Source organism: Pteropus vampyrus, unplaced genomic scaffold (assembly GCF_000151845.1).
Source record: "Pteropus vampyrus isolate Shadow unplaced genomic scaffold, Pvam_2.0 Scaffold206, whole genome shotgun sequence".
Taxonomy (NCBI): Eukaryota; Metazoa; Chordata; class Mammalia; order Chiroptera; family Pteropodidae; genus Pteropus; species Pteropus vampyrus.
This window is the reverse complement of record NW_011888987.1, coordinates 2,065,290-2,089,297: the sequence shown is the minus strand read 5'-3', so window position 1 is coordinate 2,089,297 and position 24,008 is coordinate 2,065,290. Positions and strand designations below refer to the sequence as shown.

The following is a 24,008-nucleotide window of genomic DNA, read 5'->3' as shown; positions in this document are numbered from 1 at the left end:
TAATAATAATGTGATGTGGACACATAAATTAAAAAGAAATAGCATGATTACCTGGCAAAAAATACTGAATGAGATGATAAAATATGTGGCAGAGAAATAGTATCCTTTTACTCAAATAGAGTTTTCATTCTGATGGCCCTCAAACTGGCCAATAATTTCTAACAGCTTTAGGAGATGTGTCTTCTTTGAGGAAAATAAGGAGTATTTTCTCTGCGGCTTTACCATGGAGTTAATACTACTATTAGCCAGAGGCTGTCCTGGGCTCACAGCTATCGAACACTTGCAGGGACAATGTTGTGTCCATAAATGAGCTTTAGAAGGTTGTCAAGGACAGTATACCATGACATAAAAATTTCATACTACAAGTGTCAGCTTGCCTAGGTATTTAAAGATAGCAGCTATAAAATATGTCAATATAAAATTGAAAATGCTAATGAAGGGGTTCAGAGCAATCATTCAGACATGATGATATTTGGGCACAGGGCATTCGAAGACTGTCATCATGAATGTGACTAGTCCAAATTGGGAGAACATTTCTCAGCTTCCCAAATAAATTTTTTTCTTTTTAAATTATAGTTTACACGCAATATTATACTAGTTTCACATGTAAAACATAGTGATTAGACATTTATATAACTTATGATTGACCCGATAAATCTAGTACCCAGATGACACCATATATAGTTATTATAATATTACTGACTATACTCTTTATGCTATACTTTACATTCCCATGACTAGTTTGTAACTACTAATTTGTACTTCTTAATCCCTTAACCTTTCCTACACATTCTCTTAACACCCCTTCCATCTGGCAGCTAACCATCGATTTGTTCTCTATGAGTTTGTTTTGTTTTGTTTGTTTGTGTATTTTGTTTTTTACATTCCACATATAAGTAAAATCATACAATATTTATCTTTCTCTGTCTGACTTATTACACTTAGCATAATATCCTTTAGGTCCGTCCATGTTGTCGCAAATGGTAAGATTTCATTCTTTTTTTATGGCTGAGTAATATTCCACTGTAGATACGTATCATCTCTTTTTTATCCATTTATCTACTGATGGACACTTAGATTGCTTCCATATTTTGGCTGTTGTAAATAATGTTGCAATGGATGTAGGAGTGCATATATATTTTTAAATTAGTGTTTTGGATTTCTTCAGATAAATATCCAAAAGTGAAATTGCTGGGTCCCTCTTGCTGTTTGTTAGCCTTTGTTTTAAAGTCTACTTTGTCTGGTATAAGTATTGCTACCTCAGCTTTTTGTTTATTTGTTTTCTTTTTTTATGAAATATCTTTTTCCATTTATTTACTTTCATTCTGTATGTGGCCTTTGATCTGAAGTGAGTCTCTTGTAGGCAGTATATATAAGCATCTTGTTTTCTTGTTTATTCAGCCACCCTATATTTTCTGATAGAAGCTTTAATCTTTTAAAATTTAACCTCTTTAAATTTAAAGTATATGTAGTTATTGTCTTTTTATTATTTATATTTTTTATCTTTTTTTCTTTTTATAGAAGTCTCATTAACATTTATTGTAATACTGGTTTGATGGTGATGAACTGCTTTAATTTTTTCTTGATCTTTTTCTGCCTTTCAGTTCTAAATGGTAGCTTTGCTGGATAAAATGAGTAATATTGGTTGTAGGCCCTTACTATCCATCACTTTGAATATTTCATGCCAATTCCTTCCAGCCTGCAAATTTCTGTTGAGAAATCTGATGACAGTCTTATGGGAGTTCTCTTGTAGGTAACTAACTGCATTTCTCTTCTTGTTTTTAAGATTTTCTCTCTGTTTTTAACCTTTAGCATTTTAACTGTGATATAGCTGAGTGTGGGCTTCTTTGGGTTCTTCTTGTTTGGAATTCTGTGTGCTTTCTGGGCTTGTATGTCTATTTCCTTCGCCAGGTTAGGGAAGTTTTTCATCATTATTTCTTTAAATAGGTGTTCAATTCCTTGCTCTCTTCTTCTGGTACCTCTGTGATGTAAATGTTGGTACGTCTGATATTGTCCCAGAGGCCTCTTAAAGTATCCTCATTTTTTTGGATTCTTTTCTGCTGTCCCAACTGTGTTTCTTCTGCCATCTTGTCTTCCAAATTGCTGATTCAGTCCCCTACTTCATCTAATCTACTGTTGATTCCCTGTAATGTATTCTTCATTTTAATTATTGTATTCATTTCTCACTGGTTGTTTTTATGTTTTCTATCTCCATTTTTATGTTTTCTATTTTTTTGTTGAATTCTTACTGAGATCATTGAACTTTCTTATACCCAGTGTTTTGAACTCTGCATCTAGTAGATTGCTCGTCTCCATTTTTTTTAGTTGTTTTTCTGGAGCTTTGTTCTGTTCTTTTATTTGGGATATGTTTCTTTATCTCTTCATTTTGGCTGCCTTTCTGTGTTTGTTTCTATGTATTAGGTTGGTCTGCTATGTCTCCCAGTCTTAATAGAGTGGTTTTATTTAGTAGGTGTCCTGTGGGCCAAGATGGCAGGATAGATAAAAGCTGAGCTTGCCTCTTTCCACAACCACATCAAAATTACAACTAAACTACCAAACAACCATCATTGAGAATCGCCTGAAGTCTAGCTGAACTGAAGTCCTATAACTGAGGATATACAGAAAAAGTCATGATGAGACCAGTAGGAGAGGTGGAGATGTGGAGCAGGGTAGTCCCCGTACCCACATGTGGCAGTTAAAAATAAAGAGGGTTATATTGTCTGCAGAATTCTCCCGGAGGATTAAGGGGCCCCAGCCCCACACCAGACTCCCCAGCTTGTGATTCCAGTGCTGGGAAGAGAAGTCTTCATAACTTCTGGTTGTGAAAACCAGCGGAGATTGCGACTGAATAAGACAGAGTTTGCTGGGATCTCAGGTGCTCCTCTTAAAGGGCACGTGTGAGTAGTTACTTGCTGATGAACTTACTTTCTTTGAGCAACAGCACTGGGAGAGCAGCACGAAAGGCACCAGGGACATAAGGGGAAGAAGTGAATTGTCTGGCTTCAGGGCAAGTGCTGAATTCTGATTTTACAGCACTTTCTTCAGATAGAAGTACTGGCAGAAGCCATTGTTCCTTTGCTAAGACTTTCCCTCAGGTTGGTGCCATATTTGAATCTCCATCACCCTAGCTAACAGGGATTGGACTGTCCGGTTGATTCCCTGAGACCCTGCTCCACCCAACTTGAGAGTCCATGCAAGTCAATTCCAGTGGCTTTTCCATACAAATGGCTTGTCTTGGCTCATGCTGCAGACTTCATTAAAATTTCTCAAAGGTTCACAAACCCCAAATAAGCAGTATCTGGCCTCAGCATGGCTTGTGCCAAGCAGCCCCAAGTCTGGCACTAGTTGCAATGGGTGTCAGTTTGCAGCTTCACCTCTTCCAGGCACCTCCAAGCTCAGCACAAGTGGCAGCCATCTTCAGATCACTTTGTAGCTCATACCAAGTGGCCCTGGGCAGGGCACAAGCAGCACAAGGACCCCTTTCAAGAACTCAGAATAAACACATCTAGTGGCCGGTTTTCAACCACAACAGAGCATCATCTGACATCTTGACAAATGATACACCCTAAAGGCAGACAGGGCAGGCACCATAACCCCGCTAAAGCAATTCCTGCTCTGTAGGGTCAGCCCAGAACAACAGCTCCTCCACTGTAGTCACAGCCAGTCCTCACAACCAGTTAGCCTGAGTGTCAATTCCTCGTATTGATATACCAGCAGCAATCAAGGCTCAGTTACAAGAAGGCACATGCAACACACACAAGGGACATATGGTTCAGGTGATCAAGGAGACAGCTTCTCTCTTTCTAATAGCACAATCCTGAAGGTGCCAAAATGATATCTTGACTTCCTGCAGTTCTGGAAAAATGGTTTGAAAATGAGGACTGGGAAAGCCTTATCTGTATATCACTATCAAGCTTGTCATTAGCTTCTGTCCCTCCTCTTCTTCTTCCTCTTCTTATTCTTCCTCCTCCTCACCATCATCCTCACACGAAGAAGAGATCTCAGCTTGAGTTCAGGCTACTCGTCTCCTGCTTTACCTCCTCCCAACTCATTTCTGCCATACAGGGCATCTAACTCTGTTAACGGATGGTAACAGTCGTGGCAACCTTGCTTTTACTTCTATTACCCAACCCCATGATATTATTCCCACTTAGGTTTTGTATCTCCTAGATTACTCTTGAGATGTAAGGACAAAAGTTAAATTTGGAAATTGGGCCTCACATAGTGCAATTATAGAATTCTCACTGGTGTTGCGTTCATAGTTACACTATGTGCCCACAGTGACATAGCCAATTTAAAGCATGTGTGTTAGGCTGATTTGCTGCATCCCGTCTTATAATGGAGCTCTTTGGAAAAGTCCTTTTATATTCTTCCCTTCTTTGTTTAGTTGAGTGGCTATTTCTAGATTTACCAGCTACCTTCCTAATCATTACCTCTCTGTCTGTATAGAGCAAAAATGAAATACTCCCTCGTCTGTTCCTGAATAGCTTTCAACCTCTTTTTCTTTGTTACTATCCAAAATGTTAAGCTAGTATAACATAGGCCTTGCGATTCACAGTCTGTGCTTTGTTCTTTTAAATTATTTAGACCTGCCAGAGATGCGTGAATCTGTTTTATCTTCACCTTATCTTTTATAATATTATTTTTTTATTTTACAGTAATCCCATTAGTCCTCATGGCCATACTTATAGGTTAATATAGCCCTAGAAATCACCTTCTGGCATTGAAAATTCTGCCTTGGGGCTTCTAAAGCAATGGAAAGTCTTCAGGGACCCCACTCCTCCAAGCTAGTTGAGTCAATTCCCTGGATCGTTAGAAGAATAAGAAACCCACCCTGACAGTAATTCCCTCCACTGTGTACACTGGAGTTGCATTCCAGCAATTGAATGTTACATTTGGATTTTAGTTTATATTATTTGAAACTATTTAAAACATGCATTTCTGTACTATCAAAATATCCTTCTTTTTATTGTTGGTGCAAAAATGATATATGCCAAGTTAAAAGTGACTTGTGTTATAGCAATAAATCTAGACATACAGTCCAGTATGATTCTGTTGGGACAGAAGCATTGTGTTGTGGTGCCAGTGTGCTGGCTTGAGTACCAGAAACTTGCCCCCTGGTTGTCTGACTTCGTGTCTTAGTGGATGATACAAAAACTTCAATCCAAATTTCAAATTGCTCTTATTCTTAGTATACCCACTTAAGATATTCTTCTCTGAGAAAACAAAAAATTTCTTAAAAGTTTTTTGATAATTTTTATTTTTGACAACTTCTAATTTGGCTTGAGATGAAAATTCTGATCTTACAGAAATGAAGAAACCATCTTTAGACAGAATACACTTGTCTATGGATTTATCAAAATTTTGAAGAAAGATATTGCCCAGCTATGAAACACGACCATGTCCCTCCTGCTGGAGCCACACATAGGCCTCTGGGGCTGACCTAGCTGTGGAGCTCTAGTGGTCCATCATACTGATGTCCTAGCAAAGCTAGGCTCACTCAAACAGGATAACTTGCAGACATTGAAAGAACTGGCCCTATCGCTTTTGTACACAGACCTCTGCTAGAACTTTCTATAATATATTATAATAAAACAACAAAAGTAACCTGGAAATTGCATATTATAATGGAGACTAAGTATTTGAGAAGTTGCCATCATATACAGCTAAGTGGGAAAGAAGGGATACAAAACAGTATGTGTTGTATAATTCCATTTTTATTTAAACATACACACAGAATAAAGTAGAAGTAGATACAGCAGTAGATACAGCAAAATGTTTTCACAGCTTTAGCTGGTGTCAATAAAATAATATAAAAATTGTCACTAGTTTCTTTTATATCCTTCCAGTGCTTTTTATAAAAAATAAATGCAAATGTGATATATATTTTTATTAATCCTCTTTCTTATACAAAAGATAGTTTATTATATTTTACTAGATTATTCTGTGCAAATATAAACAAGCCCTAAATCTCAGGGGACTTTCAAAACACACTTTTCTTTTTCACTCACTTGGTATGTATGCTTCTCTGTTCCAACTGCAGCTCTGTTCTTGGCTGCAGGTAGGCTTCCTAGGTCTTTTTTTGTTGTTTTCTGGGACTGAGGCCAAAGGAGTGATTGCTATCTGGGACGTGGTCTTCTTTTGGTACTGGGCAGGAGCAAGAGAGCTGGTGGAAATTCATGATGCCTCAGAAAGCTCAGACATGACATGTATCACATTATTCCACTGGCATGTCACATAGTCAAGCTCGACGTCAGGGATGTATAATTCTTATTGAAGAGCAATGCTTTGCACTGTGTTTTTCACTTAATATAGTCTGGAGAGATACTCATTTGAATATAGAGAAAGCTTCTTTACTTTTTAAATATCTACATGGTACTTCATCTTGTGGATATACCCAGCTCCTATTGATGGGAATACGGACTGTTTTTAATCCTTTACAATATCAACCAATGTTAAAATAAATCATGTCAATTCATATATGGGCAAGTGTACATTAGGATGAAAGCTAAGGTACCCTAAGAAAAAGATTCATATATATAATTCTTAAGATTATTTTCTTCAAGCAACAGTCCTAAGAATGGGATAAAGGGATTCCAGTTTGATGGTGGTTTGTTCCTTGATCATTTGAGTATCTTAGTCTGTTGCGGCTGCTATAACGAACTGCTATGGACTAGATGGCTTAAACAACAAACATTTATTTTTTACAGGTCTAGAGGCTGGGAAGACCAAGATCAAGGCAAGGTAGAATCAGTGCTTAGTGACAGCCTGCTTCCTGGCTCATGGATAACTGTCTTCACTCTGTGTCCTCACATGCTGAAGGAGTGAGAAAGGTCTCTGGAGTCGCTTTCATAAGGAAACTAATATCATTCATGAGGGCCCTACTATCATGATCTAATCATTCCCCCAAAGTCCTACCTCTTAATACCATCATACTGAGGTTAGAATTTCAACATGTGGATTTTGAGAGGACACGAACTGTTCATAATAAGGGGCTAGATTGCCTCCATCTCATTCTTTCCACTTTTCTCAAGATCTTAATGCACGGTTAAAACAGGATCATAGACACTTCCACATTTCAAGTCACAAGAAAGAAAAGAGAATTCACAGAAAAGCACATGCCTACATGTGAGGACCTAGACCAAGAAGCAGCAAACATCTCATCCAATCATATTCCACATATACAAATTCATATACAAAGACTTAGTTACATAGCTACCACTAGTTGCAAAGGAGAATGGGAAATGCAACATCTAGTTGGGCAACCACATGCCAGCCCAATTCTGTCATCAGAGTAGAAGGTAACAACAGGCATATCTGAAAGAAAAATTCTTAGAAACAGAATGGTTGGGTCAAAAGATAAACATATTTGTGATTTCAGAAGATAATACTAAATTGCACTGTACAAGAGTTGAATTATTTAGTACTCCCACCAGCAATGTATAAGAGCGTGTCTCTTGTCTTCCCAGACATGACAAGAGAATGTATTGTCAAACTTGAGGATTTTTACTAAATTGAAAGTAAAAAAGTTCTCTCAGTTTAGTTTTTTTTGTTTTATAGATTTTTATTTTTTTAATTACAAAGGTAATATCACAAAAGTCTCAGTTGAGAGCTATAAATTTTACAAAAAAAAAATGAAAATCCTATTTTACCTCCAACTTACCTCTCAAACTCTGCTCCTTTCTTCAAAAGTAATTACTTTCAATTATTTTTTTTCTCTATCCTTTTGTAGTTAATTTCTAATTTTATTGCATTGCAATCGACAATGTGGCCTGAACCACTGTTTTTCTGGAATATACTGAAATTGGAATATACCGAATTTGGAATAGACTAAAATGGTTAATCTATTTTTGCATATTTTTATAAAGGTTTGAAAGGATGTGTATTTTCTATATGTGGGTTACAAAAATAGAGGCAAGGATAGAGAGATATGTTAGATTAAGCTTGCCAATCGTTATTGAAATTTTACTTATTTTTGCCTATTTTTCTCCAGTTATCTTTAAAATTCTTAGAGAAGTGTATTATTGTTTCCAACTGTGTTCAACTAAGTTACTTTTACTTTCTCTTTGTATTTTTAACAATCTTTCCTTGTTATTCTATCTTCTCACTGAGCTGTTTATATTTTAACATAAAATAATCCTTTTGTTTATCAAATATTTTTGGCCTTAAATCTATTTTTTTAAGTATTGCCATACATGCTTTACTTTTGTTTGATGGTTTTGCATCAGGTTTTTTAAATTTTCAAACTTTGCCAATTTTAGTATAGTCTCTAAACTGTACTTAAATATTATTTTTTACTTAATCTAAAATTCTCCATGCTTTAATAGAGAAATTATACCTATTAATAAACATCCTATTAATACATATAATTAAATCAAATTAAAAATTATTACCCATGATAACTATGATAACGAATATCACAGTTGATATTCTAATATCAACTAATAATTTAGTTGCAAATTAATTTATTTGTATCATGCATCGGCAAATATTTAACGGCTAAACTTTTTTTTATTAGATTTTGCTCACCAGCATTTTTTATATCCCCTATATTCCTCTTTCTGCAAATATGCTTAAGATTCTGTGGACCACTTGAAGTATTATGCCTGAAAATAATTTAATATTGCCTCCACATTTAAATTATAGTTAGGCTATGTATACTTTTATTTATTTATTTATATTTAAGTTTATGGGGTAACATTGGTTAATACAATTATATAATTTTCAGGTGTACATTATAATTCGACACTTATATATTCTATTGTGTGATTACTACCCAAAGTACAGTTTCCTTCAGCTACTATATATTTGATCTCCTTTACCCACTTCACCTTCCCCAACCCCCTATATTTGACCCCTTTAATCAGTCTCTGTCCTCCCTTCTGCCTCACTCCCCACCCTCTGCTAACCACTAGTCTATTGTCCATGTCCCTGAGTCTCTGTTTGTCCTGTTCATTTGTTGCTTTTAAGTTTATATCCCACATATAAGTGATTTCATTTCATGTGTATTCAACTTTTTCAGTCTGGCTTATTTTGCTTAGCATGATTATCTCAAGGTCTATCCAGGTTGTTGTAAATGGCAGTATTTCATCTCTTCTCATGGCTGAGTAATATTCCATTGTATATACGTACCACAGCTTCTTTAGCCAATCATCTATGGTAGGACACTTCGGTTGCTTCCATGTCTTGGCCAATGTGAATAGTGCTGTTATGAACATCAGTGTGTAAATATCTTTTTGGATATGGGTTTTCAAGACTTTGAGGTAAATAATCAGTAGAGGGATTGCTGGATTATACGGTAGACCAATTGTTAGTTTTCTGAGGAACTTTCATACTGTTTCTATAGTGGTTGTACCAATTTGCAGTCCCATCAGCACTGTATGAGTGTTCATTTTTCTCTGCATCCTCTCCAACATTTGTTATTACTTGTCCTGTTGATTATAGCTATACTAACAGGTGTGAGATGGTATCTCATTGTGGTTTTGATTTGCATTTCCCCTGATAGCTAGTGATGTTGAACATTCTTTCATATATTGTTCACCATTTGTATGTCCTCTAAGGAGAAGTGTCTGTTCAGGTCCTCTGCCCATTTTTTGACTGGATCATTTGTTTTTTGTTGTTATTGAGTTGTATGAGTTCTGCATATTTTGGATATTAGGCCCTTATCAGAGGTATTGCTTGCAAATATATTTTCTTATTCAGATGGTTGTTTCTTTACCTTGTTAATAACTTTTTTGCTGAGCAGAAGCTTTTTAGTTTGATGTAGTCCCATTCATTTACTTTTGCTTTTACTTCCCTTGATTTTGAGGTCAAATTCATAAAATCTTCTTTAAGTCCAAGGTCCTTGAGTTTCATTCCTATGTTTTCTTCTATGCATTTTATTGATTCCAGTCTTATATTTAGGTCCTTAATCCATTTTGAGTTAATTTTGGTGTGTAATGATAGACAACAGTCTAGTTTCATTCTTTTGCAGGTGGCCTTACAGTTTTCCCAGGACCATTTATTGAAGAGATTTTCTCCACTGTATGTTTTCGTATTTTTTGTCAAAAATTATTTGTCCATATAAATATGGGTTTACTTCTGGACTCTTCATGCTATTCCACTGGTCCGTGTGTCTGTTTTTCTGCCAATACTATGCTGTTTTGATTACTGTTGCTTTGTAGTATAATTTGAAGTTGAGCAGAGTGATGCCTCCATCCTCATTCTTTTTTCACAGGATGGCTTTGGCAACTTGGAGTCTTTTGTGCTTCCATATACATTTGATGATTTTTTAATTCTATTTCTTTAAAAAATGCCAATGGGATTTTGATGGGGATTGCATTAAATCTGTATAATGCTTTAGGTAATTTAGTCATTTTAACTATGTTGCTTCTTCCAATCCAAGAAGACGGAATGTCTTTCCATTTCTTTGTATCTTCTTCGATTTATTTTAATAGGGTCTTGTAGTTTTCATTTTATAGGGCCTTCACATGTTCCATTAAATGTATTGCTAGGTATTTTATTCTTTTTGTTGCATTGCAAAGAGAATTATCTTTTTCCACTTCTTTTCTGATGCTTCATTATAAGAGGATAGGAATGCTATGGTTTTTGAACATTGATTTCGTATCTACAGACTTTCCTGTATTTTCTTATTGTTTTTAGTAGTGCTCTTGTGGAGTCTTTACGGTTTTCTATATAGAGAGTTATGTCATTTGCAAATAGTAACAGTTTGACTTCTTCATTTCCTATTTGGATGCCTTTTATATCTTTCTCTTGCCTGATTGCACTTGCTAGAACCTCCAATGTTCTATTGAATAACAGTGGCGACAGTGGACAGCCTTTCCTTGTTCCTGTTTTTGGAAGGTTTTCAGTTTTTCACCATTAAGTTGACTGAAATTTTGTCATAGATGGCCTTTATTATGTTAAGGTGCTTTCTTTCTATACCGATTTTGTTAAGTGTTTTGATCATAAATGGATGCTGTATCTTGTCGAAGGCTTTTTCTGTATCTATTGATATAATCATATAATTCTTATTTTTAAATTTGTTTATGTGTTGTATCACATTAATCGATTTGAATATATTGAACCATCCCTGTGCCTCTGGGATGAAGCCCACTTGATCGTGGCGTATAATTTTTTTAATATATTGCTGTATTCAGTTTGCTAGTATCTTATTTAGGTTTTTGCATCTGTGTTCATGAGAGAGATATGTCTGTAGTTTTCTTTTTTGTGTTATCTTTACCAGGTTTGATATCAGAGTAATATTGGCCTCATAAAATAAGTTGGGAAGTGGTGCCTCCTCTTCAACTTTTTGGAAGAGCTTGAGGAGAATGGGTATTAATTCTTCTTTGAATGTTTGGTAGAATTCACTGGTGAAGCCATCTGGTCCTATACTTTTACTTTTTGGTAGGTTTTTGATAATTGTTTCAACTTCCATACTGCTGACCAGACTATTTAGATTTTCCAGATCTTCTTGATTCAGTCTAGGAAGATTGTATTTTTCTAAGTACTGGTCCATTTCTTCTAGGTTATTAAATTTGGCGTTATGGACTTTTTCATAGTAATCTTGCATGATCCTTTGTATTTTTGTGGTGTCTATCATAATTTCTCCTCTTTCATCTTTGATTTTGATTATTTGTGTCCTTTCTCTTTTTTCTTTCGTGAGTCTAGTCAGGAGTGTGTCAATTTTATAAACCTTCTCAAAGAACCAGCTCTTTGTTGCATTTGTTTCTTCTATTTTTTCGTTTGTTTGTTTGTTTTCAATTTCATTTATTTCTGCTCTAATTTTGATTATTTCTTTCCTTCTGCTGACTTTGGGTCTCATTTGTTCTTCCTTTTCTAGTTTTTTTAAGATGAAGCGGTAGGTTGTTTATTTGGGCTCATTCTTATTTTTGGAGTAGGCCTGTAATGATATGAACTTTCCTCTTATGACCGCTTTTGCCGTGTCTCAAAAGTTTTGATATGTTGCACTATCACTATCATTCGTCTCTATGTGTTTCTTGATCTCTCTTTTTATTTCTTCTCTGACCCAGTTATTTTCAGTAGCATGTTGTTTAATCTCCAGGTATTTGTGGTTCTTCCTGATTTCTTTTTACAGTTGATCTCCAGTTACTGAACATTATGACCAGAGAATATGGTTGGTATGATTTCAACCTTCTTATATTTGTCAAGGCTATTTCTGTGTCCCAGTATGTGGTCAATTCTTGAGAACATTCCATGTGCACTAGAGAAGAATGTATATGCAGTTGTTTTAGGATGTCAATTATGTCCAGTTGGTCTAATGTGTCATTTAAGGATGTTATTTCCTTATTGATTTTCTGTTTAGATGATCTGTCCATATCCAACAGTGGGGTATTTAGGTCCCCTACTACAATGGTGTTTTGGTCTGTTTCTTCCTTTAGTTCTGTTAGTAATTGCTTTACATATTTTGGGGCTCCCTGATTGGGAGCATAGATAATAATAGTATTATGTCCTCTTGGTGCATGATTCCCTTTATCATTATGAAGGGTCCCTCAGTATCTTTCTTTATCTTTTTTATTTTGAAGTCTATTTCATCCAATATTACTACCACTATTCCCGCTTTTTTTATTTGCTTGAAATAACATTTTCCACCCTTTCACTTTGAGTCTATATTTGACTTTGGAACTTAGATGTGTCTCCTGGAGGTAGCATATGGTTATGTTTTGTCTCTTGATCCATTCTGCAACTCTGTGACTTTTTATTGGTGAGTTCAGTTCTTTACAGTTCGAGTGATTATTGATATATGAGGTCTTCTTATAGCCATTTTATCTTTTACTTTCTGGTAACTCAGTGTTTCCATTGCTTCCTTGTCCTTGTGTTTCTGTTTTCTTTATTTTGGTTGACATTTGTGGGTTTTGCCTCTGGTTATTCTTGTTTTATGTTATATACTTCAGTTCTGAATCTTTGATGTGTGGTTACCATTACAAATATAAAAAAGATATAGTTACATATATACAGTCATCCATTTTCTTCTGCATGTGCCTTATCTCCTTCCTCCTTTGTGAATTTAGATCTTTGAAACCTACTTTTTTTCAGTCATTGTTATCTCAATTTGTCCCTATGCATGCTGAACGTTCATTACTATCTTGTTATAGCAATTCTCCTCTTATTATTTAAGCTTATAATGCCCTGTTCTTAGTAAGGGTTGCACTCTTCTGCTTCTAGTTGCCTGATAGTCACCTTACTCCTAATTATTTATTTTTGTTTGCTTATTTTGTTATTTTTGTCTTAGGTGAGCTGACACCTTTCAGTATTTCCTGTAGTGCAGACCTCGTAGTGGAGAATTCCCTCAATTTTCGTATGTCTGGAAAGGTCTTAATTTCTCCTTCATATCTAAAGGAGAGCTTAGCTGGATACATTATTTTAGGCTGATAGTTCCTTTCACTAACTAGTTTAAAATATTTGATTCCATTCCTTTCTGGCTTGTAAAGTTTGCTCTAAGAAGTCCAATGATAATCTAATGGGTTTTCCTTTATATATTACCATCTTCTCTTCCCTGGCTGCCCTGAGATTCTGTCTTTGTCATTGATTTTTGATAACTTTAATACAATGTGTCTTGGTGAAGACCTTTTTGGAATGAGATAATTGGGTGTTCCGTTAAGTTCTTGAATTCCAAGCTTCAGCTTGTTCCTTATATTGGGGAAATTCTTGTCAACTATTTGTCTGAATATGCTTTCTAGTCCTTGCTCCTTTTCCTCACTCCGGTAATGCCCATTATTCTTATGCTTCCTCAGCTAGTTCTAGTATTTCTCTTTCATTATTTTTTATTCTTCAGTTTCCCTCTTCTTCTTTCTGATTTATTTCTAGATGTCTGCCTTCGATGTCACTGATCCTTTCTTCCATTTGTTGACTCTATTTTTCAAGCCTGCTATTTTCACTTTTCACCTCTTGCAGTGTGTTCTTCATCTCTAGAAGTTCTATTTGGTCCCTTTTGAGGGTTTCAATCTCCTTGCTCTGTTCATCTAGTTGTTTTTCAATTCCTGAAATTGTTGATTTATTTTGGATCTCGTTGAATTTTTTTCAGAAGTACTACCTGAATTCTCTGTCATTTAAGTCACATATTTCTATGTCTATAAGCTTATTTTCTGGAGATTTTTCTTTCTTTCTGAGATGCCTGGTCACCTTGGTTGTTCATGGAGTTTAATGGACTATTTCTCTGCCTGGGGATTAATGGAAGTGTATTGTTGTTTTTTCAGAAAGAAAATTTATTATATAAAGATCTCTCTTTAGCCTGCTGCAAAGAAGTTGTTTTTCTTTTGGTTTCCAGTAGGTGGCATCTAAACTTCTTGGATTCCCTGCTTTATATAAAGCCTAAATGTCTTTTTTATTTTCTTGTAGATATTTAATCACATTTGGCAGTCTCACTTTCAGTCCCTGTCAGTGTTAGCAACAGTTTTGGTAACATTTACTCAGATTCCCTTGGGCCTTTGCGGTGATTGGTCTCAGAGGGTATGGGGGTAGAACCCCTCTGGGTTGTGAGTTGGGGGCTGAGACTCAGCCTCAGTTTTGCAACTGTTGTGGGTAAAAATCAACTGTTCTTTCTCTATGGTCTCATCCCGCTTTTCTGCTTTCTACCCTGATGACTGAGCCCTGCTGCCGGCTGCTAGAAGTTCATGCACTTCCAGGCAGGCTGATCATTAAGTTGCCACAGCTTCTCCCCTTCCCCCTCCTCCTGCAAGGAGCTCCAGGAGCTGCAAAAGGCAGCTTCTTTATTTCTCCCGGTCCACTGCCTGACACCCAGAGGTCTGACCTGTGGTAGCTCTTATGCACAGATCCCATGCTCAGACATGCTGATGTGCAGTTTGGGTGTTTTTTGTAGAGTTTTAGATATTCAGCTTATTGTTGTTTTAAGGCGAGAGATCTGAGGAGGTCTCGCTCCGCCATGTTTCCAGGGTGACTCTCAGTTTAGTTTTGATTTGAATTTCTCTTATTTTGAATGTGATTCAGCATCATTTCATATGTTTAAGGGCCATTTATATTTCTCTTTCTAAGAGTTGTCTGTTCTGGTCCCTTGCCTATTTTTCTATTGAATTATTAGTCATTTGCAGATATTTTTCCTCAGCTTGTCATTTGTCCTTTCACTTCACATATTATGTATGAATGTTTTTTTTTTATCATAATCAGAAAGCCCCTTTTGTTCCTCCTCTCGAATACTAAAGTCATTTTTTATAGTCATAATTGTAGAGTCAGGGCTTCCATGTTCTAGTGGGTAGAAGCCAGGGCTGCTGCTAAACATCCAACAATGCACAGGAATGAATTCCACAATAAGGAGTTATCCAGCCCAAAATGTCAGTAGCACTGAGGTGGAGAAACTGTGGTTTAAAGGAATCAACTCATGCTTTTTTCTAATACTTTAGAACATTTTATATTTTACATTTAAATCTTTGATCCATTTAGAATTTATACTAATTTACAATATGAAGTATGGATTCAAGTTTATCTTTTTCCAGATGAGTTCTCAGTTGTAACAACATCAATTATTATTCCATGTATTAGTTATCTATCACTGTGTACCAATATGTCCCAAACAGCAGCTTGAAACACAAGAATTTATTATCTCACATAGTTTCTGAGGGTCAGGAAAGTGAGAGTGACTTATCTGAGTGGTTCTGGTGCAGGGTTGCTCATAAAGTTACAATTTAAGCTATTAGCCAGGAATGCAGACATTTGGAGGCTCAAAGATCTGCTTCCCAGGTCATTCCCATGGTTGTTGTCAGGCTTTAGATTCTCATGGGCTCTTGGCTGGAAGTGTCTGTTCACCATGTGGGCTTCTCCATAGTGTACTTGAGTGTCCTCATGATATGGTGTGTGGCTTCCCCCAGAGTGAGTAATCCAAGACAGAAAGAGAGCACCTAATACAGATATTGGAGGGCTTTTTTTTTTTTTTAAATAAGATAATCTTTGAAGTGACATGAAATCACATCTGTAGTATTCTATTCATAATAAATGAGTCACTAAGTCCAGGTATCATTCAAGGGCAGGAGAATTAAGTTCTATTTCTTGAATGAAGGAATATCAAAGAATTTTTAATATATTTTAAAGCCATCATACTCTGCTTACTTGAGATTCCTCTTTTATCATATACTTATTCCCCATGTGCATTGGGCTTATTTACATAATTAATGTACATTGCTTCTGACAACTTTTTGCAAGGTAATTTTTAAAATCATGCTGTGTTCATGATTTGTATTAAGGGAATTGTTTACATTCACAAATTATTTTACGTGCTTCTACTAGCCTGGTAGATCAATGAGAGTATGAATATGAACATATTTTACAAACTCTAAGGAAATAAACTACTATAGGTTTTGTTATTATTATTTTTATGTGAAAGTATAGCCCCAAATTCCATATTCTATTTCTTATTTGATTTGCTGAATTGGTTCTTGGATGCAAGTTGGAATGTAAGTTGTGGGCCAGTTGTGAAATTTTCCATCATAACATTTCCTGTGAATACAAAAGAACTGCAACCCAGTCCAGGAAACAAACATAAAATGTGTCAACTAGTTTATATTCACTTAGTCTTATCTGCCACTTCTGGGGTGTCCGTTTTACCTTTTATGTTGCTATTTGGGAAATCACAGTTATTATAGGCATATATAAATATATGTGGTTGTGTTTGGATATGAAAAGAGAAATGTGTGACCTTCGCAAGAGAAAGCACCAGCAGGAGTTGCTAAAGATATGTTCTGTTATGTGAGATGTGATACACAGGGCCATATTGTCCAAATCATTCCTCTAAAATTCTGCCTGTAGAATCTTTTAATTCTTGTAAGACTTTTTTTATTTTTTTAATTACAGAGGTTTCTTTAAATATAAATAATCCTGGGGCTAGTAATACTTCAATCCTACCGATAATTGAGCCTAGTTGAGGAAGAAGGAAAGGACAAAAGAAAGGATAAGAGCTTAGATATGGTAAAGGAACCAGGAAAGGAGAAAACAGATTGAGAAATCAAGACAAACTTTGTCTGTAATAGGCACAATAACTAATGTGTTTGGATTTTTAAAATATGAAAACTCCAATTGACAGTTTACATGACGGATCCAACCAATAGACATGCTTTGTCCATTCAAAAATGTTTAAAAATTTGGAGATTTTCTTAAAATTGCCGGATTTTCTTGAAAGAACCAGACTGTCTTGCAATACTGGGCCTGTGTGGCAGCAATCGACCAGAGCTGTGTAATATCTGTGACCTTTAGATGGGGTAAGGACTTTCCAATTCACTACAGTCTTCCCCAGTCCTTTATGCCTCTCCATTAGCAAGGTCACATATTAGTTACTGCTTGCCACCTTATTTGCACTGTTGTTATTCATGTAGTGGGGATTTTTGTTTGTTTGTTTTTTTGTATTTTAAGAGCCTAACAAAATTGAGAGAAAAAAGACAGATTTAAAGGATCACATATTTTAAGAAAATGACTAGCGGTCTTCAAGGTGAGAATCTACCCTGGGGGCGTTCAAGTGTGCAGACCCTGGATTAGAAAATACTTCATTCTGGAGCACCATTAGAGCCCTCTGCATGTCAACATGCCTGTGTATTCCTACTCTACCATCACAGGCCACACCATCCTCTTTGCCATCTGATAGCCTGCACAGCCTTTCCTTAGAATGTTTGTTGTGCTGCTGTACCTTGCTGCCATCAGGAAGACATGTGCTTGAGGTTGTGTTTAGATTACATAACAATTTGTACTGAATGAACCACATTTGCTGTCACATTCTCCCTTGGTCCATTGCAGCTGCCCTATCAACGGGCATTGCCTTTGGATTACATATAGAAGTTTTTCATGCATTATTCTTGGCAGCAGATAGCTACAGGGGTCTCATCCATTTCAGATGCCATCACTTAAGCTTTATGTCTACCTCTTTACAGGTTTCCTATACCTGTTCAGGCTTTTTATTAAAGATGTTTTGGGTGACATGAGTCAGGGAACTGAGTTTGAAAGAACTTCTTCAACAGAGCAAATCCAGGACAGCACTTGCATCATGCACACCTCCTCACCCCAAAAGAACCCAGAGAGAGGTTACACTGACTCCAATCCTGTTCATCTGCCAGGAAGGGACACAATCTTGCACACATTATGGAGTGACGAATTACTCCTTGAGAGAGAGCAAAGGAAGCCCAGTTGCTTTATGTGTGAAGAAGTATGCTCGCTTCTTCAGGCTTCTCTCCCCATCTGCCCAGAATATGATCCACCACTCCTGGGTTTTGGCAGGTTAAGATCACCATTTATGCTCAGTTCTCAACTGAAGCACATTGTGCTATTTATGTGACTTCTTTACCCTGAGTAGAAGATAGACATCAGAATAACAAGGCAAAAAATTATTAGTGACCATGGTTAAAATATATCTAAAAGTTATTCAAACCACACATGACAGAGACACTAGAGAGAGTTTAACTGAGGACACACAGATGTGTTTTGTTTTTCTATTTCTATCTTATACATCATCTATGAATCAGCTACATGTAATAGAAACCAAATAATATTGGGTTAGCCAAATAAGAATTTCTTTTTCTCTCTCAGCAAGAAGTCAGATGTCATCGATATCCGAATACCTTATTTTTCTGCTCCCCTATTTTTGCCATACACTTTCATTCTTGTGTATGTTGCCTCATCTAGATATTTTGACAAAGTCAGATCAATGAAGAAATAAGGTAGGAGATATTTCTGGTCAAGATGGTGGTGTAGATAAACTCTGAAATTAACTTCTCCCATGAGCACATCAAAATTACAACTAAATTAAAGAAAAACCATCACTGAGAACCACCTGAAGACTAGCTGAACAGAATTAGTATAACTAAGGTTATAAAGAAGAAGCCACATAGAGACTGATAGGAAAGATGGAGATGTAAATAGGGGACGTCCCACCCACAAGTGGTTGGTTAAGAATCAGGTGGGATATCTCAACTATGGAGGTCCTTCCTGAGGAGTAAGGGGTCCCAACTCCATACAGGCTCCCTAATCCAGAATACTAGTGCCAGGAAGTGGAGTCCTCACAATATCTGGATGTGAAAACCAGCAGGAATTTCTTACCCCCAGAGTGACAAAGGGCTGTGGGAGACTGCTCTTAAAAAGCCAGTGCATAAATTCACTTGCTGTAAGCTCCATACCAGGGCAGCAGCTAGAAAGCTGCCAGGAACATATGGGAAAGAACTAAATTGACTAACTCAGGGTGAGGACTGGAGGGGCAGGGGTAGGGGCAACTCTCCCCTGGAGCAGATGATGGCAGTCACCATTGTTCCTTTGTTGAACTCTCCTCTCACACAGATAACAAGATATAGGCAGGTGCTGAATACGCATTCTCTATTAAACTGGCTAACATCGTTCACTATGCCCTGGTGATTCCCTGAGACCTTGCCCCACCCAACTCATTCATCTGCCCCAAGCTTCTTCTAGCAACTCCTCCCGCTTCAGACTCATTCAAAGGATCACAAACCTTACATGAGTGGTGGCTTCCTTAGGCTTGCACTGCAGACTTTCTGAAAGGTACACAATTCCCATGCAAGTGGTGGCCACCCTCAGCTTGTGCTACAGACTCTCTGAAAGGTCCAATAACCCCACACAAGCAGTAGCTATACTCAGCATATGATGTAGCTCCTGCCAAGTGGCCCCAAACCTAACACAACAGGCAACCAGCCTCAGTCTGCATCATAACTCCCACCAGGTGACCCTAAAAATGGCACAAGTGACAACCAGTCTTGGCCTGTAACATATCTCCAAGTAAACAGTCAGATGCCTGCCATAAATTGTAGCTGGCTTTAGCTCTCATCATAGTGCCCACCAAATGCTCCCAAGCCTGACGCAAGTGGCAACCAGCCTCAGTTCTCAGCATAGCTTCTTCCAAGTGACTCCAAGTTTAGCACAAGCAACAAACAAATGCAGATTACTTTGTAGCTCCTACCACTGCACAAGCCCTGCACAAGTGGCAGCTGAACTTAGCCTGCACCAAGACCACTCCCAAGTGGTTCCACGTTGAACATACCTTATGGCCAGCTTCAGACTATACCAGAGCTACAGCCAACCAGCTTCATAACTTACACACCTGAAGGCTCTTGTGCCCCACTAAAGGGGTTCCTGCTCTTTGAAGTCAGCACCCACACAACACTCTGTACTTAATAGTCATGGCCAGTTATCGCAGCCAGTGCACCTGAGGGTAAACCCCATTCACTGATGTATCAGCAGCAATTAAGCCACAACTACCAGAGGAGGGCACACACAACTCACACAGGGGGCACTCCTGGAGTATCCAGCTCAGGTGACCTGGGAGACTGCACCACTGAAAGTCACAGAATACCTTCTACATAAGGCCACTCTGTCAAAACTGGGAAACATAGCAGATCTGCCCAATACACAGAAACTATCAGGACAACAACCAAAATCAGGAGGCGAAGAAACATGTTTTAAATGAAAGAATAGGGCAAAACTCCAGAAAAAGAAATAAACAAAATGGATATAGGCAATCTACCATATATGGAGTTCAAGACACTGGTTATAAAGATGCTCAGTGAAATTGGGAACAGAATATAAGAACTCAGTGAGAATTGCAACAAAGAGAAAAAATATAAAAAGAACCATCAGATCTGAATAATACATTAGAGGGAATCAACAGTAGATTAAATGAAACAGTATCAAATCAGCAATCTAGAGGATAAGGTAGCAGAAAACACCCAATTGGAACAGGAAAAAAAAAAAAAAAAATCCAAAAAAAATGAGGATAGTTTAAGGAATCTCTGGAACAACATCAAATGTAATAACAATCACATCATAGGGGCCCCAGAAGGATATTAGCGAGCAAAAGAGTTTGAAAACCTATTTGAAGAATTAACTACTGAAAACTTCCTTAACCTAGTGAAAGAAATAGACATACAAATCCAGGAAGTGTAGAGAACCAAAGAAGCTCACACCAAGACACATTATAATTAAAATGACAAAAGTTAAAGAGAGAATTGTAAAAGTAGAAAAAGAAAATCTGATACTTGCATACAAGGGAACTCCTATAACACTATGAGCTGATTTTACCACAGAAATTTTGCAAGCCAAAAGAAAATGTCATGAAATATTCAAAGTGATGAAAAGCTAGGACCTACAACCAAGATTACTCTATCCAGCAAAGCTATCATTTAGAATAAAGGAAAAATAGATTTTCCTAGGCAAAATTAAGATAAAGGAGTTTATCGCTAGTAAATCAGTATTATAAAAAATGTTAAAGAAGTTTTTTAAGAAGAAAAAAATAAAAAATATGAATAAGAAAATATGGGAAAGGATAAAATTTCACTGACAAAGGTAAAGCTTTAGTAAAAGCAATGGATTAACCAATTATAAATCTAGTACAAAGTTAAAAGACAAAACTAGGAAAATTATGTGTAATTGCAAAAATAAGAGATACACAACAACATACACACAAAAGACATAAAAAATAATGACCGAAACATAAATGTGAAAAGGATGAGTAAAATTCATAGTGATTTTAGAATGTCTTTACACTTAAGTCACCACCAACTTAAAATAGACTGCTATAAACATAGCTTGGTATGTAGAAAGCACATGATGACCACAGACTAAAAATTGATGAGATATACAAGAAATATAAAGAAATCCAAACATAACACTAAAGAAAGTGATCAACATGCAAGAGAGCAAGAGAATAAGAAAGGAACAGAATAAAAAAGCAATCAGAAAATATTTAATAAAATAGCAATAACTTCATATCTATCAATAATTACTTTAAATGTAAATGGACTAAATGCTCCAATCAAAAGAAATAGGGTGGCTGAATGGATTAAAAAAAAAAAATACTAGTACATATGCTGCCTATAAGAGACCCACTTCAGATTGAAAGACACAGATTGAAAGTAAAAGGGTAGAAAAAGGTCTTTCATGTAAAAGAAAAGAAAAAGCTGGGGAAGTAATACTTATATCAGACAAAATAGAGTTTGAAACAAAGACTTAACAGGACACAAAGAAGGGCATTTGATAATGGTAAATGGATCAATCCAAAGAGAAGATATAATTCTTATAAACTCTATAAACAACATAGGAACACCTAAGTATATAAAGCAAATATTGACAAACATAAAGGGAGATATCTATAGTAATACAATAATAATAGAGGACTTTTAATACCCTATTGGCATCAATGGATAGACCATCCAGATGGAAAATCAGGAAGAAAACAGTAGCTTTAAACGACACATTAGATCAGATGAATTTAATTGCTCTTTTTAGAGCATTTCATCCCCAAGCAGCAGAATATACATTCATTTCAAGTGCACATGGAACGTTTTCTAGGAGAGAACAAATAGTAGGCCACAAAACAAGTCTCAATAAATTTTAAAAGATTTAAATCATATTAAACACCATCAATCACAAAGGTATGAAACTAGAAATTAATTACAAAAAGAAAACTGAAAAACATACAATTACACAGAGGTTAAGTAACATGCTAGTAAATAATGAATGAGTTAATGGCGAGATCAAGGAGGTAATCAAAAGATACCTTGAGACAAATAAAAACAAAATGACTGAAAGTCAATAAAATTCAGCCAAAGTGGAATATTCATAGCAATAGAGGCCTACCTCAAGAATCAAGAAAAATCTAAAATAAACAATTAAACTTTACACTTAGAAACTAGAAAAAGAATAAACAAAACCCCAAATAAGTAGAATGAAGAAAATAATAAGGATCGGAGTGGAAATAAACAAAACAGAGACTAAAAAATGCAGAAACTCAATGAAGCCAACAGCTGGTGCTTTGAAAAGATCAACAAAATTTATAAAACTTTAGCCAAACTCATCAAGAAAAAAAGAGAGTAGGCCCAAATAAATAAAATCAGAAGTGAGAAAGGAGAAGTAACAACCAACACCACAGAAATAAAAAGGATTATAAGAAAATACTACAAAAATCATATGCCAACAAACAGGACAATCTAGAAGAAATAAATTCCTAGAAATATACTATTTTTCAAGCCTGAATCAGGAAAACACAGAAAAAACAGATCAATAACTGCTAACAAAGTCAAACTAGTAATCAAAGAGCTCTCAACAAACAAAATTTCTGGACCGGATGGCTTTACAGGTGAATTTTACCAAACGTTCAAAATAAAATTAATATCTATCCTTATAAAACTACTCCAAAAAGTTAGAGAGGAGGAAAACACCCAAACTCTTTATACCAGTTGAGTATTACCCTGATATAGAAACCAAAGAAAAAAAAATTACATGCCAATATCCCTGATAAGCATAGATACAAAAATCTTCAATAAAATATTGGCAAAAAATCCAGCAATACATTAAAAATATTGTGTTCCGTGATCAAGAGAAATTTAAATCTGGAATTTAAGGTTGGTGTAGTATTCACAATCAATTAATGTGATATACCACATAAACAAAATGAAGGATAAAAATGATATGATCATACCAACAGATGCAGAAAAAAAATATGACAAAATTCAACACTTATGATAAAAAATTTCAGCAAAATGGGGCTAGCATAAATATATCTCAACATAATAAAGGCTGCAAATGACAAACCCACAGCTAATATTATACTAAATGGTGAAAAGCTGAAAGCTTTTTATGTATCAGGAACAAGACAAGGATGTTCATTTTCATCACTTTTATTTAACAAATAATTGGAAGTTTTAGCCACAGCAATCAGACAATAAAAAGAAAAGACTTCTGTCTACATCCATGCTACTTAGAACAAGCCCAATCCCATCTGATCTCAGAAGCTAAGCAAGGTCGGGCCTGATTAGTACTTGATGGGAGACCACCTAGGAAGACCAGGTGCTGTAGGCGTAAAAAATAAAAAAATAAGGAATTGTAAGCTGAGAAGGTCCTTGCAAAGTGTGAGGTTAACCAAAATAAACAAACAAACAAACAAACAAATAAAAAGAAACAAACAAATAAAAAGAAAGAAAAGACTTCTGAACTGGAAAAGAAGACATTAAACTGACATTATTTACAGATGACATTATTTACAGATGATAGCATACAGAGAGAATTCTAAAGAT

At 36.1% G+C, this 24,008-nt stretch overlaps 1 pseudogene; it reads left to right on the top strand.

Annotated features, from left to right (window-relative positions):
- The first annotated feature begins 23,675 nt into the window (after positions 1-23,675).
- On the top strand, positions 23,676-23,793 carry LOC111746964 (annotated as a pseudogene).
- Positions 23,794-24,008: the final 215 nt, after the last annotated feature.